At 42.3% G+C, this 18872-nt stretch overlaps 1 long non-coding RNA gene across 1 annotated transcript; it reads left to right on the top strand.

Moving 5' to 3' along the window:
- The first annotated feature begins 3264 nt into the window (after positions 1-3264).
- Positions 3265-14304, top strand: LOC125095400 (uncharacterized). The gene is made up of 3 exons (XR_007125867.1): positions 3265-3478; positions 10505-10657; positions 13354-14304. It is a non-coding gene; the product is annotated as an uncharacterized LOC125095400 (long non-coding RNA).
- Positions 14305-18872: the final 4568 nt, after the last annotated feature.

Here is an 18872-nt window from a genome sequence, read left to right as displayed (position 1 = left end):
AGTATTTGCTTCTTGTTCTTATCATTTTGGTTTGTCTTATAAACAGATCAGATTTTTTTTTAACCAACTAAGAAGCATCAGGAAATCAAGTTGTTCCAACAGCACTTGGCTTATATGATTTTGCTTTATGACACTAACCAAAGTTACGCTAGGTGAAATTTTTCAATGGCTTTATCCAAAAATCTAGAGCAAAAAACTTACACGAAGTTCGAGGTAGGCATTTGGCCTACTTACCCATTATTTGCCCCCTCCGTGACAGATGTCTGAGATCCTGACAGGAGAACTGGCTCTGAGAGCAGACCCCTAGCGGACTGTGGCAACCAACACTTCCAACCACTCCCTGGGGGGCCCAGCCTCCCTCATCTCTGCCCGCCGCAGCTACCAGCGGGAAGTGAGGCTGCACGCATCCTCCAGGACAACTCGTTTCTTGAAAATCCACAGTGACTATCAAGCACTGTGCTTTTGCTTGGCAGTTTGATGGTGAGCAACTGGCTGCCTTGAGTGCTATACCACACGGGGCACGGATATTACAAAAGCCTAGAACAGACGTGTTGTAATTTCTTAAGGGTTTGGCCTTAAGAATAGTTCTGCAACTCAAACAAAACCAAAAATGTTATCTGTTTCCACAGCTGCCCAAACATACATGTACATGCATAGGAAATGTCTCAAAGGCTTCATGCCAGCCTGATGACAATAGTGAAGACTGGAAGTGGGGCACTTTAAATTTGTCTGGAGCTATTGAAATGTTTACATATTATATTATCTGTATACTTTAAAATTAAATCTTAGGATCCTTTTGCGGGGGGAAGAAAGATGGATAAATTCACTGTTTTGTCATTTTATAAGAGCAGATGTTCTAAAGGAGTTAAAGACAGATGAATTTGAGAGGAATGAGGGTTGTCTTCCATTCTTTCCTTAACTATGGAAGTCCGGAGGACTATATGAAACACCAAAAGAAGGAACCAGGATTTGAACAGCACTGAACAGGGGAGGTGGTTTCATAGCTGGGAAAAGAAGCTTAGAGCAATTATACGATAGGATTTGATGGTCTAGTAATACTCAAACAGTTCTCAGATTGGGTTATTTCTGTTTTTACTGTTGAGTGAATGTGAAGTGTTACAATATCCAGAAACAGGGCTGCCTGGGTGGCTCAGTCAGTTAAGCATCTGCCTTTAGCTTGGGTCATGATCTTGGGGTCCTGGGATCAAGTCCTGCATCGCCCCCCCCCCCCCGGCTCTGTGGGGAGTCTGCTTCTCCCTATCCCTCTGCCCTGCCCCTCCCACCCCTCCGTTCATGCTCTCTCTCTCATCTGCCTCTCACATAAATAAATCTTAAAAACAAAAAATAATACCCAGGAACAAAGTAACTACGTGACAGAAGAAAAGAGATGAGATTTAGAGGGGAACAGATGGTGGACAGCTTATGGAGACAGGAGAGCAAGCTGGGGACGAGGGTAGAAGGAACAAGTTCTGAATCAACCACAACCACATGAGTGTCTAGAGCTCGTCTAACAGGCGATGAGACGCCAGGTGAGGCCTTTTGAGAAAAAGCCTAACTGAACCCATGTGTCCGCTCAAGAGGAAGGTGGCAACATTTTCCTGGATAGAAAATGAAAAGAAAGGTAGGCTTCATCAACTCCCCACTGAAGGTGGATTTCAAAGGTTCCTGTTCCTGAGGGGCTTCCTGTTCAATGAGGAAGCCAGACAAAAGAATGGTGATAGTTCAGGGTGACAAATTACTCGTTACTGAGGAGCTGAGAGGAGGTTGTAACCAGAGTAGCTGGGGAAGGTTTTTGGAGGGTTCCTATGACTGGGGCACAGAGGACACAGTCTGAGGAGGAGAACCAGGACTACTAGGACCAGAAAATCAGAGCTGGGGAGTCGAGGTTTTAGAGGAGGTTTTAGAGGATTAGCATAATGACGAATGGTCCAAGGCCTGCCTGGAGGGACATCACAGAGGAAAAAGAGATGTTGTATATGATATTAATAACTCCCACAGGAAAGAGAAGACTGAATGAAAGAGTAAATCTTAAGAAAAAGCTGAAAGGGGAACAGCACAGGGAAGATAGTCAAGGGTATTGTAATCGCGTTATATGGTGACAGATGGCAGCTACGTTTGTGGTGAGCTCCTGGTGTGACAGCCTATACCGTGGTTGAGTCACTGTTTGTACAACCGAAACTAATGTAACGCTGTGTGTCATCTATACTTCAATAATAATTACAAAAACCCCAGATACTGCAACAGATTGAATGCAGAAACAGATAATTGAATTTTCCATTAAACCAGACATAGAAGAGACCTACAAAAAGTATTTTTAAAAAGAATAAGAAAAGGCTAGAGTGGAGTCACTGTTTAGTTTTTTGAGACACTCACTTCTGAATCTGGTTCAGTGATCACTAACAGCAGAAAGGAAGCAAGAGGCTCTTTCTTCTCTTCCTCCTTCCCTTTTCCCTTCCCTCCCTCCTTCCTTCTCACCATCATTAAGGAATTCTTCTGCAGGAGAATCAAGAATGAGGATGTTTCAAGGGGACCATAACAGATAATATAATGACCTTTTATTAGGAAATTACAGTATGTGCTTCAGTACAAGAAAATGAGTCACCATGTTAGGTCAAAAGCAACCGAAGTTCACAGAAGTTACAGGGACAAATGTTCTATCAGGGAGGGAACAAGCCACTAAAATAAAATACCACAGTTATCAAATATATCCCTCTTTTAAGTATTCAGAATTTCTAAGTAAGAAAATGAGACTCCTGGGGTGCCTGGGTGGCTCAGTGTGTTGAAGCTTGTGCCTTCAACTCAGGTCATGGTCTCGGGGTCCTGGGATCGAGCCCCGCATTGGGCTCTCTGCTCAGTGGGGAGCCTGCTTCCCCCTCTCTCTCTGCCTGCCTCTCTGCTTACTTGTAATCTCTCTGTCAAATAAATAAATAAAATCTTAAAAAAAAATTAGACTCCTTGATGATTGCCCTTAAATTCTATTATTTTTTTATTCTGCGTATAGTCTGACATGTTTTAATAAGAAAATAAGTAATAGAATAATTAATGTGACCCTCTTTTATATGTACACAATTGTACATTTCCCTTTATTAAAAACTTAAGATATTGTTGTCCAAGATATTACTTAAATCACATGTATACTCAATGTCTCTCAAAAAACAGAATTCCAAAAATGGTGATAGGTCATTCAATATTTGAAGAAAAACATGTTTGTAAAGAAATGTTCTTTCCTAATGGATTTATTCATTTAATTAATTCGTTCCTTCAGGTTCTTTGCGTGGTGCTCATTAGTAATAAACTAAAGGAAATTTACATGAAGATGAAGATTTTCTTGCTGGTTGTGTTGGCATAATAAAGCTGAATAAGCACTCAGAGCCTCAGTGGAGCTGCAGGCACAGAGTTTAAGAGAGAGATTGTATGGTGGACTAACAGAAGAGGACAAAGCCAGGTCAGAAGAATCACTTCCCTAAAATTCCCCAAAGTGAGTCTCTCCAGCTCCCTGAACTACTTTCTGTCCAATTTTAAAGGTTTCCATTCTGTTGAATGGAAAACAAGAATTGAGTGAGGAGCTCTACAGGGAAGCAATGGGGTACACCAAGCAAATAGGATAGTCAATGTCTTTTAGGGGCTCATGATAAAAGGAGGAAAGAGACATCTAATTAAGACTATAATTGGAGGGGCACCTGGGTGGCTCAGTTGGTTAAGTGTCTGACACTTGGTTTTCGCTCAGGTCGTGATGTTAGGGTCATGAGATCAAGCCTTGCATAGGGCTCAGCACTTGTGGAGCCTGCTTGAGATTCTCTCTCTCCCTCTGCTCCTCTCTCCTGCTCACACACACACTCTCTCTTTCTCTCTCTCTCAAAAAAAAAAAAAAAAGACTATAATTACAGACAAGGCATGGGAAGTATAGTAATCAGGGACACATAGTATAATGGTCATTGAAGATGAGGTGATACATTCTGACCAGAAGGCCTAGGAGGTCAGTGACAGTAGAATGTCAACAGTGGTTAAGATGTTGACTGCTGAGGTACTGGGAGAAAAAGGAAAGAGATTCCCACACTGGACCAGGCACAGGAGTTCAAGAACACTGGATGTATTGAAATATGGCTTGTCCAGTATGCCCAGCATTGGGTGCAAGATGCTGTGAAAGGGAGGAACATGTAGTAGATGGTAGTGCTAAGAAAACCAATAGGAACCATATTACAAAGTGTGTTGAAGTCTGTTTGGCTTTTTTTATTTATTATATTAGGGAGCCATTGGAGGTTTCCAAGGAATGAAGCAGAATGTCATTACATGTTCATCAGAAAGCTAACTCTAGCAGTGGGATAGAGAACAAATTGGCATGATAGGGTAATTTCTTATACCATGTCAAGGGCACCATTCACAGCTCAATAGAATGCAGTATGAATGGTGCCTTCTGGAGGTGTGCATGCAGAGGCCTTGAGAGTGGAGATGGGAAAGGCAGAGTGGTAGCAAGTAAGATGCTTTGATGGCAAGCAGCAGAAGCTGATTCTAACTTAAGGAAGAAAGGGTGAATTTATCAGAAGGATGGAGGCAGCTCAAATAATTGAAAGAAAATACTGATAGAAATCAGAACTATTTCATGCATCTAATGGAGAATCTTTTGAGGACGTTGTTTGAATCTCTTTCTGTCAGTTCCAGTCTTCTTGATACTCTACTCAAGAGTCAAGTTACAGGAAGAGAGGAGGTGATTGACCTATCTTAGGTCAGGTATTTACTCTTTGGCCAAGAGAACATAGAGGCATCCTGACTGGGAGTTCTGCCAGGACTTCAGGCAATGGCAGAGGGAGAACTGAGGTGTTGTCATCAAAGGAAGGGGTACAGATGCTGAACCAGAGTCAAAGCCAAGGGCATGAGCTATACTAGTCATGGCAGAGATGACTACTTGCCCAGCAAATAACCAATTGATTTCTCTTCTGTATCCAGGTGACACTATACCTAGTAAAAGGATTTATTTCCTAAGTTTCTTTATAGCTAGGGGTGGCCGTGTGACTAAATTTGCCCTGAGTCCCAAAGTTGGATGGGAACTCAACAAACAAAACCTCCCCAAAAGGAGGAAGCTACGGCAGATACGCTTTTTCTTCCCTCAGTCCTTCCTCTTATCTTCCTGAAAAGTAGACATGATACCTAGAGCACTGTCAGCAGTTCTGGGACTGCAGAGCAGAAAGACAGAAGCTTGGGTTCTTGAGGACATCTGGAGGGCCATATTGGTACTAGTTACACTCCCACTGGACTTCATTTATAAGAGAGAGAAAAACACTTCAATGTTTTGAAGCCTCTCTTATTTCCAGCCTTTATTACTATTGGCTTATTTCTCTCAGGAGCCTAGCATAATCATAAAGAAGCCCGTGACTGTGAGGAAAACTGAAATTGAAGGGGTATGTGGATAAAAGGTGAGGAGAAACAGGAAAAGCCCAAGCAATAGCAAACCAGGAGAGGACAAGGTTATGGAAGCCAGGGGAAATGAGAATTTCAAGAGTTTGAGGGGAACAAAAGCCAGAAAAAGACAGTGGTTTGAATGATTTATACCCCTTGGAAAAATAAATTTGGTACTTGATTACTAACAGAAACAAAGGATTAGGAAACAGAGATGGCATGTGTACCTCTAGAATTCCATTCCCAGCTAAACTATCAAGTACGAAAATAAACAATGACATTTAGGGCTTCAAAATTTTTACCACTTGCGTACCTTTTCTTAAGAAGCTCCTGGAATGTGTCCTGTATTAAATGAGGGAGTAAGCCAGGAAAGAAAAAAATATATGAAAGTAGGACACGTGATACAGACTAACAGGGAAACGACTTCTCAGAACAATCAAAACAACAGGAAGCACTGTGCAGTAAGCACAAAGAGCCATCTTTCATTCCAGATTGGAACAAGAGGATAAAGGAATTTTAAAAGAAGAAACCTAGGTTGGGGAGGGGCTACATGGGAGATGGGCATTAAGGAGGGCACTTGTGGTGAGCACTGGGTATTAGAAGTAAGTGATGAATCACTGAATTCTACTCCTGAAACCAATATTACAGTATATGTTAATTAACTATAATTTAATAAAAATTTGGAAAAAATAAAAAATTAGAGAAAAAGAAACCCAAATTATTTCTATGTGTAGGACTATTGGAGTTTGGAAGAAAAATTAACATAGGGACATAGAAAACTAAGCAGATGGAGAGATAATTTAGTTGTTAATTTGAGAACAATCAGTTTTGTAGTAAAGGAATTTATTACAATGCTCATGTGGTTCAACAGGAAGGAAAACTTATATTGTCCTAATGTAAAGTCCATATATTAATTTAAGCAATGCAAACTGTTATCATGGGAGGATTGTGAAGTGTATGTGTTTGTAATGATATAAGAAAGAATAATACTGATTGATCGTGATAGAAGCCAATTGATATCATCTCACTAGAAAAAAAAGAGTTAATTTATCATAAACATATTGTTTAGAAATTTGGGCATAAATACCAGCTAAAATAATTAGGAAAGTTGAAAGTGGCTGCCTCTGGGAGTTTGGAAGACAATGGTAACCAAGCAAGACAGAGTTCTTGCCCTTGTGGAGAATGGAAGTTAGTGGGAATAACACACAACTATAGAAAAGGTTAATAATGTTATAAGAGAACGTATAGGAAGTATAGGAAGCAAATGGGCCAGTTGGGATACAATGGATCTGTTTTATTGGGTTTTATGTTAAACTGGGCTTTACCAAAAACCGTATTTGTTTCTATCGTTACTGCTGGAAAACTTTACCAAAAGAATCTGTTGCTGTTCAAAATCTTGACTGTGGGTGGGTACATGAACACACACAGGTGATAAAATTGTGAACTAAATACTCACAGGAGCATAAGTAAAACAAAATTGAAGAAGATGGGTGGATTGTGCCTATGCTGAATACTGGTGGGGATATTACACTCTAGTTTTGCTACATACTACCACTGAACCTGGTTGAGTAGATATTGGATCTCTCTGTTACTTCTAACGTGAATCGATCACTATCTCAAAAACGAGAATGGGGGAGTTAATCCATATAAAACGCATCTGGGTTTGCTAACTGGAGTTCGTGGAAGGTAGGCTCCTACCCTCCCACAGAGGACAGGGGCCAGGGGCCCTATCTTCAGATGTTGGCTGAAATAGTCAATTCTTTAGGGAGCCTTGAATTTTCTCAGGCAGGTACTTTAAGGGGGGCTCGGGTGATCCTTGGGATGCTGTCATGAGCCGTTAGCGACTACATTCGTGTTTGTTCCAGCCTTCATAGTCAAGAAAGAGCTCAGAGGAGCCTGGTGAGGGTTTAGACAGAATTATTGGCAGTGGTTCCCACGTCTTTCTTTGGTGGGGAGGGAGAGAGGGATCAACAGGTGGAAGACAGGGGACTTTAGGGCAGTGAAACAATTCTGTATGATCCCATCATGGGAGGAACCTATCATACATTTGTTTTTGTTCGTTTTGGTTTTATTTTATTTTTTTCCGTTCTCCACCTGTCTGTGGGTAAGTTTTTATGGCTGGTGTGGGATTCTTTATTTTACACATTTACTGATAGTTCATGCTTGAAATTTGATGAAGGAAATTGAGCTGTGCTATCCCCTGCCTTACAAGCGGGAGAACCTAGGTAAATGCGTGTGTGACACACCAGGACCAGCAGAAGTACTGAGGAAACAAGATAGGAAAAGAGAGGTAATTATCTAAAATTAGATCAAGTAAAAACCGCTCTGTTAGGTAAATCCTGTTGCTAAATTACCCACAGCAAGCTAAGCATGGGATAATACTGTGTTCCATTAAAAAAAAGAATTTGAAAGCCTTAGCAACAAGAAGTGTTTGTATACCTAGTGTTATCAAGCCCTCTCTCATTTTTCTTTATTACTTTGCCAGCTTGAAAGAAAGGGGAAAGTATAGAGACCATTGATTTAGGGTATGGAAAAGAGCCCATTAAAAAAAAAATGTTCTCATAAGCACCCAAATGAATCACTCTGAGATCAAGAGATGTTTCTGAGGAATTAGTGATCTTTTTCTAGAACTTAATGGACAGGCTCTGTTTTCAAAACCAACCATTTGTTCTAGCTGTCCTCCTTTAATTGTAATGTTAGTGCTTTTACAAACAGCTTTGGGGTGTCATGGGAATTGGGTTCCCCAAGAAAAGGCCCATAAAACAAGTCATGCAGAACCAAAGGACCGGGGATCTTGGCAAAGTTGTAATTACCGCTATTTGTGAAATTCTACAGGAATTTCTCCTCCAGGGCTATAAGTTGAGCCCAGTAGGAGAACTGTGAACCATACGCTTTGTCTAGCTATCAGGCACCTGTTGTGGAAATCTGCAGGCAGCGGAAGGTCCCAATAAATGCGGAGAGAGGACACTGTATTGTCTTTCTTTTCTCTCTCTCTTCTTCCCACACCTACCACACATAATTTTTATAGACAAGATATCTGGCTTCAATCAAAGGAGGATGTAACAAATCACTACAATAGGAATTTTGAAGACCAATTTGGCAACATGCTTCTGATGTAATGTGACTCAAAAGAAGCAAGACACAAAAATGAACTTGGCTGGGATTACAACTGTGTCATAATTGTGGGTATGTACAAACAAGGTCTCCCGCATAGCAGGTAAAAATAAAAACATCTACTCTCTAGGGAGATTGAAAGAAATCTTTCAGGTGGATTTGTCTTAATCTTGCTGTGGTGGGTGCAAATGAAAAAGAAAAGAAAAATAAAGGCACGGGCGCCTGGGTGGCTCAGTGGGTTAAGATGCTGCCTTTGGCTCAGGTCATGATCTCAGGTTCCTGGGATCGAGGCCTGCGTTGGGCTCTCTGCTCAGCAGGGAGCCTGCTTCCCTCTCTCTCTCTCTCTGCCTGCTTCTCCGTCTGCTTGTGATCTCTCTCTGTCAAATAAATAAATAAAATCTTAAAAAAAAAAAAAAGAAAAAGAAAGGCAGGAATGACGTTCAAAATATGAAATAACCAGTATTATATCCCGTGGAGGCCGGTCCACCAAGCAGCTGCCATCATCACGGAGTGTGCCAGATGGCCGCAGGTAAACACAGCCTCGGGAAGCCAAGTCGGCAATGGTCATTTTCTCACGGGTCTGGAGGTTTACAAATGGGGTGGGAGCTGCTTTCCCCCAGCAGGTTGCTGGTGGTAGTTGCTGGGGCAGCGCCTCCTGATGCCTTTCCTGGGGCCAAAGTGGTGGATGGGGGGGAACCTGGTGCTTGTTACCAACCCGTTCTGTAGTATTTCCATGTTTTAGCAACTGGTGCAACTGTGACAGCTGACGGGAGTCCTGATTAAGAACTACCCTGGGGGGCACCTGGGGGGCTCAGTCAGTTAAGCATCTGCCTTTGGCCCAGGTCATGAGCCCAGGGGCCTGGGATCGAGCCCCTGGTTGGGCTCCCTGTTTAGTGGGGAGCCTGCTCTTCTCTCTCCCTCTGCGGCTCCCCCTGCTTGTGCTCGCTCACTCTCTCTCTCTCAAATAAATAAGTAAAATCAAAAGAGAGAGAGAGGGAACTATCCTGAGAGAGGGGCGCCTGGGTGGCTCAGTGGGTTAAGCATCAGACTCTTGGTTTCTGCTCAGATCATAATCTCACAGTTGTGAGAGGGAACCCTGCACTGGGCTCCGTGCTCAACGTGGCGTCTGCTTCAGATTCCTTCTCCCTCTGTCCCTCCCCACTAGGGCACACACTCACTCTCTTTCTCTCTCTCAAATAAATAAATAAAACCTTTAAAACAAGAACTATCCTGAAAGAGCAGAGAGGAGATAACGTTTGTAAAGGCTTTCATCATAATGCCTAGTGCTTGGTACATACTCCATAGTTGTTGGGTGTTGTAATCATGTAGCATTCCTGATTACACTTTTATTCTTATTAATAAGCAAAACACACACACACACACACACACACACACACACACACACACACACACGCGGGACGTGAGATTAAGATCCAGTATCTCTTCCTCTTCTTATAAGGGTGATAATTCCATCATGAGGATCCTGCCTTCTTGAGTTAATCTAAACCCAATTACCTCCAAAGGTGCCATCTCCAAACACAATTGGAGGTTAGGGCTTCAACATATGAATTTTGAGATATACAAACATTCAGCCCGCAATACAGATCCCATGCAGGAATCTTAGAGGGATAGCCACATAGATCAAAGTGAGCTCTAGCATCCACTGGCCCATAAAGTCATTTATTTACACACATATCCATCCTTCCTCCATCCACACACGCATCCATCCATATAATAAACATTTGCTGATCATCTACCTATCTCAGAAGAACTCACTGTCTAATCGGGAAAATAAGTGATACCCTATGTATTCTAAATGCTACAACAGAACATTCTAAATGCTAAACAAGATCTATGGGAACTCAATGAGGAAGAAGACTCTTATTGATTGAGAATGGCATCAACTTCTTTACCAATTTATCTGCCTTCGTCCACACTAAGAAATACATTTCTAGTTCCAAAGTGAAATTAGAATCAGGTTATTTTTCCTCCAAAGTGCCTCTCATCCTTCTAAGATGCAGTGGGAAAGAAGGGGTAAAATTCATCCGGAGCCGAAGAAGGCGATAAAGGTTACATCTTCTAACCATCAGTACACGTTGAGAATGGAGAGAGACCATTTCTTCAGGAGACCTGCTTCCGTCCTTCTCTGGTTAGTGGAGGAATGTTGCACTCAACAATGAACATCATCAGGTTCAAGTAGCAACACCCCAAGATGCCCTTGGGGTGTCCTGCTGAGATGGACTTTGGGTCTTCCCTCGTAAGGGTCAGCTGGGAGGAGCCCTGGGTCTTATGAGGAGTGGTCCATGAGGCACTCTGGCTGGCATTATGAATCCATAGAGAATAGGCAGGCAATTAGAAGCTGCCCAGAAAAAACATGCAATCAGCTCCTTAAACCATTCAGCTAAAAGCTAGTCACATATTTATATTTTAAAAAGTATAACTGCCAAATCTAAAAGCTTCATTATAATCAAGTTGTAACAGCAAACCTCCTACCTAGAGACTTCAAATAATTTGAGGATACTCTAGTAACCAGAGGAAAAACAGCTCATCATAAACAGGTATCTGTTTTGTGGACATAAGGATGCTATCCTTGGAAACCCTTACTAAGACACTGTTCTATGAGAGAGGTATGATTAATCCCGCATCATAGAAAAAGGAAACAAGGCTCAGAAAGTAAATTTGCTCGGTGGACACCCTTCTCTGGAATAAGCCTGTCTTGATCCTCTCTCTTTCTCTCTAAAATTTTTATTTATGAAAAATCTCAAATTACACATAGATTGGGAGAAAGTACAAGAAATTTCCATGTCCGTATCACCTAGCCTCATCAGTCACCAACTAGTGGTCTCTCTTGTTTTATAAAGTACTAACCATCCAAATGAAGGAGTATATTATTTCTCTTATTGACTCTCCATTGCTTAACAAAATCTGGGAATATTGACATGATTCTTCAGCCTGTTCCTCAGAGATGAATTTTCCAAATGTCTGAGCATTTCTGGAACTCTATTTGATCTTAGGGGCAGATACAGAAGTGCCGTATGGGACCCACAGCCAAGCTCTTTGGGAGGGCAGAATGCCAGCTATGGGAAGGCAAGGATCTCAGCTCCCTTTGATGACCTCTCCTGGTGCAGTAATGATGGGCCGCGTGACCCCAGTCATAATTCTAAATGGGGATTTCAGGCACATTTAATGGATACTTCCTTCTTTCTTCTTTAGTAGGAACATTAAAACAGTGAGGAAGAGGGGCGCCTGGGTGGCTCAGTGGGTTAAGCCGCTGCCTTCGGCTCAGGTCATGATCTCAGGGTCCTGGGATCGAGTCCCGCATCGGGCTCTCTGCTCGGCAAGAACCCTGCTTCCCTCTCTCTCTCTCTCTGCCTGCCTCTCCGTCTACTTGTGATCTCTCTCTGTCAAATAAATAAATAAAATCTTAAAAAGAAAAAAAACAGTGAGGAAGAATAATTTTTAGACAGATTTCTCAGAGGAATTTAGCAAATATTATCCAATCTCTTTTCTCTCTCTCTCTTTTTAAAGATTTTATTTAATTATCTGAAAGAAAGAGAGAGCACGAGATGGGGAAGGGTCAGAGGGAGAAGCAAACTCCCCACTGATCAGGGAGCCCAATGCAGACTTGATCCTGGGACTCCAGGATCATGACCTGAGCCAAAGGCGGTCATTTAACCAACTGAGCCACCCAAGTGCCCCTCCAATCTCTTTTCTTATTGCAATATGTAAAATTTATCTTCTGAATAAGATATGTAACTGTGACTTAATACCAGTATACAATAGTCACAATTTCTTTATCCTATTTTTTTTTACAAGAAAGACAAAATCATTAACTATATTCAATTTATGAGACTTCAAAGGAGCATTTGACCAAGAATCTGAATTTCAGATTGTAAACTTTGGGATGCCTGGTGGCTCAGTCAGTTAAATGTCTGTCTTCAGCTCAGGTCATGCTCCCAGGGTCCTAGGATCGAGTTCTGAGTTGGGAATCCTTGCTCAGCAGGGAGCCTGCTTCTCCCTCTGACTCCTCCTCCCTGCTTGTGCTCTCACTCTGACAAATAAATGAACAAAATAAAAAAAAAAATAATAAAGAACATAAGCTTCATCCAGCAAGCAAATGGTTACAGACACAATCAGAAACTAAGGCCTGCCTGTCTCTATGTTAATCAGCTTTGCTGCAGTAAAAAATGGCTCCTCTAGAGGAAGAAAACCTTTTCCTCTGTGTTCTGCACCCAAAGTCTGTGAACTAAACTGACAAAAGCCAGGTTAATGGAGGAAAACCCCAGTTTATTTGCACATGTAACACACACACACACGTGAGGACATGGCAGTGAGTAACACAAAGGGAGGTTCGAATTCAGGCTTATATACCACCTTACTAGGTGAAAGAGTGGAAGAGAAATGCTCTTAGAGAAAAACAAATGACTTTTGGGAAAGGTAAGTGGATGTTCGGGGGAGCAAAGAGGAGATCAGAAAATCCGTAATAGTGTTTGTCTACAGAGCGATGAGGGGTCTGTTTCCTTCAGAGCCAGAGATCTCCCCTGGAGAAGGGATCTGGGATAGGTTTTATTTCTGTTCTCCCTTCCTGGAAGAGATCTGCCCTAAAGGCAAGCCGAAGGCAGCCCTATTTCCCAGAAGTTGCCACTTCTGGTTTAGCTTCATGTAACGATCTTATAATAATGTTGTTAGCTTTTTATAATAATTATACCTACTCTGGGCTTCTTAGTTGGTTCCCACACCCCCAAGTCTCAGTGGCTTCTGAGAGCAAAGATTCGCTTCTCCACCATGCCGCACCTCGGCTGTATATTGCTAACCGCTCTCCTCCGTATGTCTTCTCCACTCCAGAATCCAGTCTGATGGAGCAGCCCCTATGGGGAACACGCCATTTTCCCGGGGCAAAAGGAAGACACAAGTCACTGAGCCTCCAAGGTCTCTGAGAGCTTCTGTCTGGATGCGGCGTTTGTCACTTCTGCTCAAGTCCATTTGCCAAGGCAAGCCATAGGGTCACACTGGCCATCAGTGAGGCAGGGAAATCATACCACAGGAAGGTCACTGCAAGTCACAGAGCAGCCAAGAAGGGACCATTACTGGTAAAGGGAGTGACTGACTGGAAAATACTGTTAATGCAGTGGCTCAGAGTCTACAAAGAGATACTCTAAGATTCTGAGAATCATCTCTAAAGGTTTCAGTATCACCTTAAAAAATAATGAGAAGTTCACATTCTGCTTCAGAACTAGTCAAGGTGGCTCAATTATAAAAGTAGTTCTACTTCCCTGAGAATCTCCAAAAAAAATTGACCCCCCTACCCGCCAAGCAGCACTGTGTTTAGCCACACCTGTGCTCGGACACATGCTCTCTAGCACCAGACCGAGCATCCCAAGGGGGGAGGACGGCTCCTCCCACTTCCCTCCAGCTTTAAACCTTCTTGAACAAAATTTTGGGGAAAGGAAATGATATAACTTCTTGTGGCCTACAGTTCCTGTAGGACTGATTAATTTATCTTATTAGCTATGTTGTTTAGAGCCTTCGTTTCTTCAATGATTTGTGTCTATTTGATCTGTTGTCCATTAAAAATGAAGGATGAGGGGAGCCTGGCTGGCTCAGTCCGAGGAGCATGTGACTCTTGATCTCAGGGTCATGAGTTCAAGCCCCACACTGGGTACAGAGATTAGTTACATAAATAAAACTTTTAAAAAAATGAAGGATTAAACTTTACAAATACAACTTTATTTCTCCGGATCTGTATCTCCCTACCTTCATGTATGTTGTCACTTCTATCTGGAACGCGTTTGCGTGGTGCCCTCTGCTTGACCCCTTTTCCTCCCAAGCCAGTTCCTGCTTATCTTTAAAGCCAAGTTACCACCTTATGAGGAAACTTTCCTGATCTCCGTCGTTAATGATCTCCTCCTGGGAATGACCTCTGTGCTTTCCATACACTTTTCTTTGGAGAAAAGAGAATTTAGGGTCACAGAAATTTGAGTGTTATCCAAAGGAAGGGAAGGATGGAGAGATGGCAGCGGATGAGGGGGGAAGAGAAAGAGAGAGAGAAAGGGAGAGAGTTTATAAAGAATGAGGTGAAGGTCCAGCAGAAAAAGGCAAAGAAAAATACTAGAGCTCACAAGAGTAGGATCCTGCAGTCATGGAAACAGTCCTCTCCCTAGTCCCATGAGCAGCTTGACAGTTCATTTCTCAAACCAACTTCCCACGGGGCGCCTGGGTGGTTTGGTGGGTTAAAGCCTCTGCCTTCGGCTCAGATCATGGTCCCGGGGTCCTGGGATCAAGCCCCACATCAGGCTCAGCAGGGAGCCTGCTTCCTCCTCTCTCTCTCTCTCTCTCTGCTTGCCTCTCAGCCTACTTGTGATCTCTATCTGTCAAATAAATAAAATTTTCAAAACAACAACAACAACAACAACAACTTCCCGAGGACTCTGGCACCGTAACCAATCCATACTGTAGCTCAGTCTAGCTCGGGAAAACCGAGCTGACCTGGCATGGTCATGTTTCCATCTCTATCAGTTGCTCAGTGCGTTGCCCAGCCCTGGTTCTGTGCCCACCACTGGGATTGAGGATGAGGGCAAGGGGCCAAGCCCATCCAAATTCCATCATTCCCAAGGCCCCCGATTTCCCTGGTAATATAACTCTGATAAACCCACGGTGTCCCCTCATCCAGTTTGCACCTCATCAAATGTTCAGACTAGGAATACTGAGTCATTCATTCAGTAAACACTTAAGTGCTTACCAGGTGCCTGCCACTGTCCTAGGGTTGACAATATGCCAGTGAAAAAGATGAAGTCCCTGTCCCAGGGAGCCCACATTCTAGAGATCCTTGCTGTGTTCCTTCAGTCTTCTAGTGATCAGTCACGGGGATGGTCCTGAAATCCTGACGTAGAACCAATGGATTTGGTTTCTGAGAAACAGGCATAGACATCCAATTTTCCTTGCCCTCTAGGGCTCTCTTGTATGTCAAAGCTTGCCTCTTTTGGGTCAAATTCTACTAAAGGCCTCAAGGAGTATCCAAGACATGACATCCTTCCTCAAGTCCCCGACAGCTCCAGTCGCAGAAGATCCATGGACAGAATTCTAGGACACAGGGGCATCTGCATAGCCAGGGAGTTTCTAACCACTTTGTAGGAAACTCTAACTTCCCCGTGAAGAATGGGAGCTTCTCTTGCCTTCTCTTGACTCACTGAAGACTCTGTCTCTTGCATCAACACACTCAGAGGTATTTGTTTTGGCTTCTCTGAGTATAAGCCATAGAACACGACCTTGGTGAACTAAAGTAAATATGGGTATATTCAAAACAAATGGCATAGCTTGCGGAGTCAAAGGAGAAGCCAGTATGACACTTGGTGTGCAGATAAATAAATAAATATACATAAATACAAATTAATAAATACATATAAAATACATATAAATATATATATTAATAGAACACCCAGACTTTTGTTAGCACAAAAGGCAAGTCACAACATTTAGCCAAAACATGTAATATCATGAAAACGACATAGGAGTAGAAATAAAGGATCGGTGGGGAGCACATCAAACTGTGATAGTTGCTAAAGCTATAGCAAAAAGACAATTGGAGTTGGTGGTGACAGCAGTGGGGTAGGACTTCATTTTCTACTCCACATATTTTGGGGTGTTTGAATCTTTTATGAACAGAATATATTCATGTATTATTTGGCATAATTAAGTCAAAATGCCTAAGATTCAAGTAAAGCAATACCAATTTGTTTTAGAATATTTGTAAAATTCAGGGGAAAAAAAGTACTATCCTCTGAAAAGATAATAAAACTCACCAGTAGTGTCATTACTTTCTAGGGGCAAAATCATTTGAAAGATTGATCATACACAGGATTCTCTCATTTCGTTAAACATTCTGAAAATAGACACCCATAAGGTAACATTTTATGAAACCAATCTCCAAATAGCTTTAAGCAGTTGACTTAATTTCGTTAGCAACTAATAAAGTTCAACCTCAAAATACTTAGAATGACCACAACTGATTACAAAAGGATTGAGGGGGAAATTGTGACAGACAGAATACTGAGCTACTAAAAGGTGTCTAATGCAAGAGAAATTTCTGGATTGGTTTTTGAAAGAGAGTTTGACTAAACCCCATGACTATGTGCCCTAATTCAACCAATCCCATGTGGTACTGCCACCAAGTTTATTACCTGCTCCAATCAAATCAATATTCTTGGGTATATAAGGCACGCTTCAGTGGTTTCAATTTTCTTTTGTCATCAGGACAGAATAAGAGCTGAAGTAACTAATGGAGATTCCTTTCATTCTTCATCAAGCTGAGGTAGAGGTTTCCTGGAGCCAGATTTCCTAGCAACCATATAAATCATTAAATGTCTCACACCCAGAAAGCCAGGCACTGCCATTTTCTTCCCCGATGCGCTTTTCCTTGTGCCCTGTGCTGTACTCTCGTCATTAACACTGTTACATTATTCATTCTAAAAGTCCCATCCATTTTATAAAGTTTCCTGGGGTTAGGATGCTTTTCCAATCCACTTTTGTTTGGATGACTATTCCATTACCGTATTTATGCATCAGTGTGCCAAGAAATCATCCCTAATGGCACCGTGGAATGAAGGTAATAATATTAGCTTTTGAGTTGTTATGTACTCCTGTGATCTTTGGAGAACACCCAACGCCGCCCACATGAGGTCAGTGCAGCTTGGGGAGATTAGGTGACTTGTCCAGCTTATAGCCATCCATGTCTGATGGATTTCTAACAGCAAAGTTGTTTTGCCCAGCATCACCTGGATTCTGATTCAGGAGCAGCAAGGGGCCTGGTAAGCAGATAGACAAAGGATGAAGGCAGGCTCTGAATCCCTCTCCCTGCAGGCAGTGTTAAGTCTTTTGTGGCATTTTTAAAAAACAGCTTTATTGAAGTATAATTTACATGTCATAAAATTCATTTGCTTTGACTATATGGTTCAGTGATTTTTACTACATTTACAGAGTTGTGCAGACATCACCACAGTCCAATTTGAGAACGCTTCCATCACTGCAAAAGAACCTTGGAGTCCATTTGCTGTCACTCCCTGGTTCCACCCTCCGGCCCCAGGTGAACATAAATCTGCCTTTGCTTTCTAGGGATTTGCCTTTTATGGGCATCTCCTGTAAATGGACTCATTTGATATGTGGCCATCTCTCTGCACTGTTTTTGTCTTTCTGACCACAAGTTCCGATCATCACTCGACACAGTAATGTATTCCATTCTGCCAGGTGTTCCCAACTTGCCTTGATGAGACTTAAGGCACCATTTCATACAACCTGTAGGGTAGTTGTTCAGTGACCTGCCTATACCTCCTTGTTCAAACTCTTTCAGGTACACCAACCCAACTTCAAACTGCCAGAACCTCCTTTTCTTCTGTTTTAGTGGTGGGCTGTCTCTGGCTCTCTTCACGGCAGCGGCAGGGAATTAATGCCCCCTCCTCCAAGAGCAGCCTCAACCAATGGCTGAGAGAAGAGGTATAAATACCCCAGGTCTCTGATCTCTCAGGAGACCTGAAAATTATGTGCTCTGTACTGACTCAGAGCTTCCGTGGGGGTCCCAAGCTCTCCTTGTCCGTGGTAGTTCCTGGCTTGATTGCTGACCACACACTCATTGCTCTGCCTTCTGGTCTCACTTCCCTGCTCTGCTTACAGTGTTTTCTTTACCTCCAAAATAATCTGCTTGCCCTGGAATCCTTGTCTCAATGTCTAATTCTGAGGAAACACAAATTAACTCACTCTCCACCATGGGTTCAGTATATGATGAGCCTAATGTAAATATCCGTTCCACCCCAACCTCCTTTTGGCATGTTTGGCTGCTAAAGGATGGCTATCATAAAAAAGACAAGTAATAACTAGTGGTGGCAAGGATGTGAGAAATTGCAACACCCATACCCTGGTAGGAATTTCAAAATTTCACTGTGGAAAACAGTCTGGCAGTGCCTGAAAAGGTTCAACATCGAACTGATATATGACCCAATGATTCCAATCCTAGATATGTACCCAAGGTGAATGAAAACACATATCTACATGTTCTAAAGCTTCTAAATGCATGTTCAGAAGCATATACATATACATATACATATACAGCAGCATATACATACTAGTCAAAGGTGGAAACAATCCAATATCTATTAGTTGTTAAATGGATAAATGAAATGTATTATAGACATATATACTGACACATGCTACAATATGGATAAACCTTGAAAACCATATGCCAAGTGAAAGAAGTCAGTCATGAAAGGGGACCTATGGTATACTTTCAATTACACGAAATTTCTGCAACAGGCAAATCTATATTGACAGAGTGAATGAATGGTTGCCTCGGTTGAGGGATTGCAGATACAGGATTT

This window comes from Lutra lutra, chromosome 3, assembly GCF_902655055.1.
Source record: "Lutra lutra chromosome 3, mLutLut1.2, whole genome shotgun sequence".
In the NCBI taxonomy this organism is placed as follows: Eukaryota; Metazoa; Chordata; class Mammalia; order Carnivora; family Mustelidae; genus Lutra; species Lutra lutra.
This window is presented reverse-complemented; position numbering and strand designations above follow the sequence as displayed.